Here is a 5,000-nt window from a genome sequence, read left to right on the forward strand (position 1 = left end):
AAAAATCCTAAATTGTCTTTTTTCCCCTCAAAATTCCTGAAAAAGTCTCTTAGTTTCTTCAGAAAGCCTGAAAGAGTCTCTTTTTTTTCTTCTTCAAATAGCCCAATTTTGGCAGCAGATTTCGCTTACGGCCATACCACCTTGAGAACGCCCGAACTCGTCTGATCTCGGAAGCTAAGCAGGGTCGGGCCTGGTTAGTACTTGGATGGGAGACCGCCTGGGAATACCAGGTGCTGTAAGCTTTATGTAGTTTACTACCCTAATGTTCTAACCATTCAAATAGCCCAATTTTGGCAGCAGATTTCGCTTACGGCCATACCACCTTGAGAACGCCCGAACTCGTCTGATCTCGGAAGCTAAGCAGGGTCGGGCCTGGTTAGTACTTGGATGGGAGACCGCCTGGGAATACCAGGTGCTGTAAGCTTTATGTAGTTTACTACCCTAATGTTCTAACCATTCAAATAGCCCAATTTTGGCAGCAGATTTCGCTTACGGCCATACCACCTTGAGAACGCCCGAACTCGTCTGATCTCGGAAGCTAAGCAGGGTCGGGCCTGGTTAGTACTTGGATGGGAGACCGCCTGGGAATACCAGGTGCTGTAAGCTTTATGTAGTTTACTACCCTAATGTTCTAACCATTCAAATAGCCCAATTTTGGCAGCAGATTTCGCTTACGGCCATACCACCTTGAGAACGCCCGAACTCGTCTGATCTCGGAAGCTAAGCAGGGTCGGGCCTGGTTAGTACTTGGATGGGAGACCGCCTGGGAATACCAGGTGCTGTAAGCTTTATGTAGTTTACTACCCTAATGTTCTAACCATTCAAATAGCCCAATTTTGGCAGCAGATTTCGCTTACGGCCATACCACCTTGAGAACGCCCGAACTCGTCTGATCTCGGAAGCTAAGCAGGGTCGGGCCTGGTTAGTACTTGGATGGGAGACCGCCTGGGAATACCAGGTGCTGTAAGCTTTATGTAGTTTACTACCCTAATGTTCTAACCATTCAAATAGCCCAATTTTGGCAGCAGATTTCGCTTACGGCCATACCACCTTGAGAACGCCCGAACTCGTCTGATCTCGGAAGCTAAGCAGGGTCGGGCCTGGTTAGTACTTGGATGGGAGACCGCCTGGGAATACCAGGTGCTGTAAGCTTTATGTAGTTTACTACCCTAATGTTCTAACCATTCAAATAGCCCAATTTTGGCAGCAGATTTCGCTTACGGCCATACCACCTTGAGAACGCCCGAACTCGTCTGATCTCGGAAGCTAAGCAGGGTCGGGCCTGGTTAGTACTTGGATGGGAGACCGCCTGGGAATACCAGGTGCTGTAAGCTTTATGTAGTTTACTACCCTAATGTTCTAACCATTCAAATAGCCCAATTTTGGCAGCAGATTTCGCTTACGGCCATACCACCTTGAGAACGCCCGAACTCGTCTGATCTCGGAAGCTAAGCAGGGTCGGGCCTGGTTAGTACTTGGATGGGAGACCGCCTGGGAATACCAGGTGCTGTAAGCTTTATGTAGTTTACTACCCTAATGTTCTAACCATTCAAATAGCCCAATTTTGGCAGCAGATTTCGCTTACGGCCATACCACCTTGAGAACGCCCGAACTCGTCTGATCTCGGAAGCTAAGCAGGGTCGGGCCTGGTTAGTACTTGGATGGGAGACCGCCTGGGAATACCAGGTGCTGTAAGCTTTATGTAGTTTACTACCCTAATGTTCTAACCATTCAAATAGCCCAATTTTGGCAGCAGATTTCGCTTACGGCCATACCACCTTGAGAACGCCCGAACTCGTCTGATCTCGGAAGCTAAGCAGGGTCGGGCCTGGTTAGTACTTGGATGGGAGACCGCCTGGGAATACCAGGTGCTGTAAGCTTTATGTAGTTTACTACCCTAATGTTCTAACCATTCAAATAGCCCAATTTTGGCAGCAGATTTCGCTTACGGCCATACCACCTTGAGAACGCCCGAACTCGTCTGATCTCGGAAGCTAAGCAGGGTCGGGCCTGGTTAGTACTTGGATGGGAGACCGCCTGGGAATACCAGGTGCTGTAAGCTTTATGTAGTTTACTACCCTAATGTTCTAACCATTCAAATAGCCCAATTTTGGCAGCAGATTTCGCTTACGGCCATACCACCTTGAGAACGCCCGAACTCGTCTGATCTCGGAAGCTAAGCAGGGTCGGGCCTGGTTAGTACTTGGATGGGAGACCGCCTGGGAATACCAGGTGCTGTAAGCTTTATGTAGTTTACTACCCTAATGTTCTAACCATTCAAATAGCCCAATTTTGGCAGCAGATTTCGCTTACGGCCATACCACCTTGAGAACGCCCGAACTCGTCTGATCTCGGAAGCTAAGCAGGGTCGGGCCTGGTTAGTACTTGGATGGGAGACCGCCTGGGAATACCAGGTGCTGTAAGCTTTATGTAGTTTACTACCCTAATGTTCTAACCATTCAAATAGCCCAATTTTGGCAGCAGATTTCGCTTACGGCCATACCACCTTGAGAACGCCCGAACTCGTCTGATCTCGGAAGCTAAGCAGGGTCGGGCCTGGTTAGTACTTGGTTGGGAGACCGCCTGGGAATACCAGGTGCTGTAAGCTTTATGTAGTTTACTACCCTAATGTTCTAACCATTCAAATAGCCCAATTTTGGCAGCAGATTTCGCTTACGGCCATACCACCTTGAGAACGCCCGAACTCGTCTGATCTCGGAAGCTAAGCAGGGTCGGGCCTGGTTAGTACTTGGATGGGAGACCGCCTGGGAATACCAGGTGCTGTAAGCTTTATGTAGTTTACTACCCTAATGTTCTAACCATTCAAATAGCCCAATTTTGGCAGCAGATTTCGCTTACGGCCATACCACCTTGAGAACGCCCGAACTCGTCTGATCTCGGAAGCTAAGCAGGGTCGGGCCTGGTTAGTACTTGGATGGGAGACCGCCTGGGAATACCAGGTGCTGTAAGCTTTATGTAGTTTACTACCCTAATGTTCTAACCATTCAAATAGCCCAATTTTGGCAGCAGATTTCGCTTACGGCCATACCACCTTGAGAACGCCCGAACTCGTCTGATCTCGGAAGCTAAGCAGGGTCGGGCCTGGTTAGTACTTGGATGGGAGACCGCCTGGGAATACCAGGTGCTGTAAGCTTTATGTAGTTTACTACCCTAATGTTCTAACCATTCAAATAGCCCAATTTTGGCAGCAGATTTCGCTTACGGCCATACCACCTTGAGAACGCCCGAACTCGTCTGATCTCGGAAGCTAAGCAGGGTCGGGCCTGGTTAGTACTTGGATGGGAGACCGCCTGGGAATACCAGGTGCTGTAAGCTTTTTGTAGTTTACTACCCTAATGTTCTAACCATTCAAATAGCCCAATTTTGGCAGCAGATTTCGCTTACGGCCATACCACCTTGAGAACGCCCGAACTCGTCTGATCTCGGAAGCTAAGCAGGGTCGGGCCTGGTTAGTACTTGGATGGGAGACCGCCTGGGAATACCAGGTGCTGTAAGCTTTATGTAGTTTACAACCCTAATGTTCTAACCATTCAAATAGCCCAATTTTGGCAGCAGATTTCGCTTACGGCCATACCACCTTGAGAACGCCCGAACTCGTCTGATCTCGGAAGCTAAGCAGGGTCGGGCCTGGTTAGTACTTGGATGGGAGACCGCCTGGGAATACCAGGTGCTGTAAGCTTTATTGTTTAAAAAAAAAAAAAAAAAAGAGTCAATGAAATGTTTCAAAAATCCTAAATTGTCTTTTTTCCCCTCAAAATTCCTGAAATAGTCTCTCAGTTTCTTCAGAAAGCCTGAAAGAGTCTCTTTTTTTTCTTCTTCAAATAGCCCAATTTTGGCAGCAGATTTCGCTTACGGCCATACCACCTTGAGAACGCCCGAACTCGTCTGATCTCGGAAGCTAAGCAGGGTCGGGCCTGGTTAGTACTTGGATGGGAGACCGCCTGGGAATACCAGGTGCTGTAAGCTTTATGTAGTTTACTACCCTAATGTTCTAACCATTCAAATAGCCCAATTTTGGCAGCAGATTTCGCTTACGGCCATACCACCTTGAGAACGCCCGAACTCGTCTGATCTCGGAAGCTAAGCAGGGTCGGGCCTGGTTAGTACTTGGATGGGAGACCGCCTGGGAATACCAGGTGCTGTAAGCTTTATGTAGTTTACTACCCTAATGTTCTAACCATTCAAATAGCCCAATTTTGGCAGCAGATTTCGCTTACTGCCATACCACCTTGAGAACGCCCGAACTCGTCTGATCTAGGAAGCTAAGCAGGGTTGGGCCTGGTTAGTACTTGGATGGGAGACCGCCTGGGAATACCAGGTGCTGTAAGCTTTATGTAGTTTACTACCCTAATGTTCTAACCATTCAAATAGCCCAATTTTGGCAGCAGATTTCGCTTACGGCCATACCACCTTGAGAACGCCCGAACTCGTCTGACCTCGGAAGCTAAGCAGGGTCGGGCATGGTTAGTACTTGGATGGGAGACCGCCTGGGAATACCAGGTGCTGTAAGCTTTAGGTAGTTTACTACCCTAATGTTCTAACCATTCAAATAGCCCAATTTTGGCAGCAGATTTCGCTTACGGCCATACCACCTTGAGAACGCCCGAACTCGTCTGATCTCGGAAGCTAAGCAGGGTCGGGCCTGGTTAGTACTTGGATGGGAGACCGCCTGGGAATACCAGGTGCTGTAAGCTTTATTGTTTAAAAAAAAAAAAAGAGTCAATGAAATGTTTCAAAAATCCTAAATTGTCTTTTTTCCCCTCAAAATTCCTGAAATAGTCTCTCAGTTTCTTCAGAAAGCCTGAAAGAGTCTCTTTTTTTTCTTCTTCAAATAGCCCAATTTTGGCTGCAGATTTCGCTTACGGCCATACCACCTTGAGAACGCCCGAACTCGTCTGATCTCGGAAGCTAAGCAGGGTCGGGCCTGGTTAGTACTTGGATGGGAGACCGCCTGGGAATACCAGGTGCTGTAAGCTTTA

At 48.2% G+C, this 5,000-nt stretch overlaps 26 non-coding genes across 26 annotated transcripts; all 26 read left to right on the plus strand.

Moving 5' to 3' along the window:
* Positions 1-123: 123 nt before the first annotated feature.
* On the plus strand, positions 124-242 carry LOC148992937 (5S ribosomal RNA). Its single transcript, XR_016158613.1, has one exon. It is a non-coding gene; the product is annotated as a 5S ribosomal RNA (ribosomal RNA).
* Positions 243-305: 63 nt separating this feature from the next.
* Positions 306-424, plus strand: LOC148992938 (5S ribosomal RNA). Its single transcript, XR_016158614.1, has one exon. It is a non-coding gene; the product is annotated as a 5S ribosomal RNA (ribosomal RNA).
* A 63-nt stretch (positions 425-487) lies between these two features.
* On the plus strand, positions 488-606 carry LOC148992939 (5S ribosomal RNA). The gene has a single exon (XR_016158615.1). It is a non-coding gene; the product is annotated as a 5S ribosomal RNA (ribosomal RNA).
* Positions 607-669: 63 nt separating this feature from the next.
* Positions 670-788, plus strand: LOC148992940 (5S ribosomal RNA). The gene has a single exon (XR_016158616.1). It is a non-coding gene; the product is annotated as a 5S ribosomal RNA (ribosomal RNA).
* A 63-nt stretch (positions 789-851) lies between these two features.
* On the plus strand, positions 852-970 carry LOC148992941 (5S ribosomal RNA). The gene has a single exon (XR_016158617.1). It is a non-coding gene; the product is annotated as a 5S ribosomal RNA (ribosomal RNA).
* Positions 971-1,033: 63 nt separating this feature from the next.
* Positions 1,034-1,152, plus strand: LOC148992942 (5S ribosomal RNA). Its single transcript, XR_016158618.1, has one exon. It is a non-coding gene; the product is annotated as a 5S ribosomal RNA (ribosomal RNA).
* Positions 1,153-1,215: 63 nt separating this feature from the next.
* Positions 1,216-1,334, plus strand: LOC148992943 (5S ribosomal RNA). Its single transcript, XR_016158619.1, has one exon. It is a non-coding gene; the product is annotated as a 5S ribosomal RNA (ribosomal RNA).
* Positions 1,335-1,397: 63 nt separating this feature from the next.
* LOC148992944 (5S ribosomal RNA) lies at positions 1,398-1,516 on the plus strand. Its single transcript, XR_016158621.1, has one exon. It is a non-coding gene; the product is annotated as a 5S ribosomal RNA (ribosomal RNA).
* Positions 1,517-1,579: 63 nt separating this feature from the next.
* Positions 1,580-1,698, plus strand: LOC148992945 (5S ribosomal RNA). Its single transcript, XR_016158622.1, has one exon. It is a non-coding gene; the product is annotated as a 5S ribosomal RNA (ribosomal RNA).
* A 63-nt stretch (positions 1,699-1,761) lies between these two features.
* On the plus strand, positions 1,762-1,880 carry LOC148992946 (5S ribosomal RNA). The gene has a single exon (XR_016158623.1). It is a non-coding gene; the product is annotated as a 5S ribosomal RNA (ribosomal RNA).
* A 63-nt stretch (positions 1,881-1,943) lies between these two features.
* On the plus strand, positions 1,944-2,062 carry LOC148992947 (5S ribosomal RNA). Its single transcript, XR_016158624.1, has one exon. It is a non-coding gene; the product is annotated as a 5S ribosomal RNA (ribosomal RNA).
* A 63-nt stretch (positions 2,063-2,125) lies between these two features.
* Positions 2,126-2,244, plus strand: LOC148992948 (5S ribosomal RNA). The gene has a single exon (XR_016158625.1). It is a non-coding gene; the product is annotated as a 5S ribosomal RNA (ribosomal RNA).
* Positions 2,245-2,307: 63 nt separating this feature from the next.
* LOC148992949 (5S ribosomal RNA) lies at positions 2,308-2,426 on the plus strand. Its single transcript, XR_016158626.1, has one exon. It is a non-coding gene; the product is annotated as a 5S ribosomal RNA (ribosomal RNA).
* A 63-nt stretch (positions 2,427-2,489) lies between these two features.
* Positions 2,490-2,608, plus strand: LOC148992950 (5S ribosomal RNA). The gene has a single exon (XR_016160400.1). It is a non-coding gene; the product is annotated as a 5S ribosomal RNA (ribosomal RNA).
* A 63-nt stretch (positions 2,609-2,671) lies between these two features.
* Positions 2,672-2,790, plus strand: LOC148992951 (5S ribosomal RNA). Its single transcript, XR_016158627.1, has one exon. It is a non-coding gene; the product is annotated as a 5S ribosomal RNA (ribosomal RNA).
* A 63-nt stretch (positions 2,791-2,853) lies between these two features.
* On the plus strand, positions 2,854-2,972 carry LOC148992952 (5S ribosomal RNA). Its single transcript, XR_016158628.1, has one exon. It is a non-coding gene; the product is annotated as a 5S ribosomal RNA (ribosomal RNA).
* Positions 2,973-3,035: 63 nt separating this feature from the next.
* Positions 3,036-3,154, plus strand: LOC148992953 (5S ribosomal RNA). Its single transcript, XR_016158629.1, has one exon. It is a non-coding gene; the product is annotated as a 5S ribosomal RNA (ribosomal RNA).
* A 63-nt stretch (positions 3,155-3,217) lies between these two features.
* LOC148992954 (5S ribosomal RNA) lies at positions 3,218-3,336 on the plus strand. The gene has a single exon (XR_016158630.1). It is a non-coding gene; the product is annotated as a 5S ribosomal RNA (ribosomal RNA).
* Positions 3,337-3,399: 63 nt separating this feature from the next.
* Positions 3,400-3,518, plus strand: LOC148992955 (5S ribosomal RNA). Its single transcript, XR_016158632.1, has one exon. It is a non-coding gene; the product is annotated as a 5S ribosomal RNA (ribosomal RNA).
* Positions 3,519-3,581: 63 nt separating this feature from the next.
* Positions 3,582-3,700, plus strand: LOC148992956 (5S ribosomal RNA). The gene has a single exon (XR_016158633.1). It is a non-coding gene; the product is annotated as a 5S ribosomal RNA (ribosomal RNA).
* Positions 3,701-3,868: 168 nt separating this feature from the next.
* LOC148992957 (5S ribosomal RNA) lies at positions 3,869-3,987 on the plus strand. Its single transcript, XR_016158634.1, has one exon. It is a non-coding gene; the product is annotated as a 5S ribosomal RNA (ribosomal RNA).
* Positions 3,988-4,050: 63 nt separating this feature from the next.
* Positions 4,051-4,169, plus strand: LOC148992958 (5S ribosomal RNA). Its single transcript, XR_016158635.1, has one exon. It is a non-coding gene; the product is annotated as a 5S ribosomal RNA (ribosomal RNA).
* Positions 4,170-4,232: 63 nt separating this feature from the next.
* Positions 4,233-4,351, plus strand: LOC148992959 (5S ribosomal RNA). Its single transcript, XR_016164015.1, has one exon. It is a non-coding gene; the product is annotated as a 5S ribosomal RNA (ribosomal RNA).
* Positions 4,352-4,414: 63 nt separating this feature from the next.
* Positions 4,415-4,533, plus strand: LOC148992960 (5S ribosomal RNA). Its single transcript, XR_016163651.1, has one exon. It is a non-coding gene; the product is annotated as a 5S ribosomal RNA (ribosomal RNA).
* Positions 4,534-4,596: 63 nt separating this feature from the next.
* On the plus strand, positions 4,597-4,715 carry LOC148992961 (5S ribosomal RNA). The gene has a single exon (XR_016158636.1). It is a non-coding gene; the product is annotated as a 5S ribosomal RNA (ribosomal RNA).
* A 163-nt stretch (positions 4,716-4,878) lies between these two features.
* LOC148992962 (5S ribosomal RNA) lies at positions 4,879-4,997 on the plus strand. Its single transcript, XR_016158637.1, has one exon. It is a non-coding gene; the product is annotated as a 5S ribosomal RNA (ribosomal RNA).
* The last annotated feature ends 3 nt before the right edge of the window (positions 4,998-5,000 follow it).

The sequence above is a fragment of the Pimephales promelas genome, chromosome 3, assembly GCF_988280905.1.
Source record: "Pimephales promelas chromosome 3, fPimPro1.hap1.1, whole genome shotgun sequence".
NCBI classification, from domain to species: Eukaryota; Metazoa; Chordata; class Actinopteri; order Cypriniformes; family Leuciscidae; genus Pimephales; species Pimephales promelas.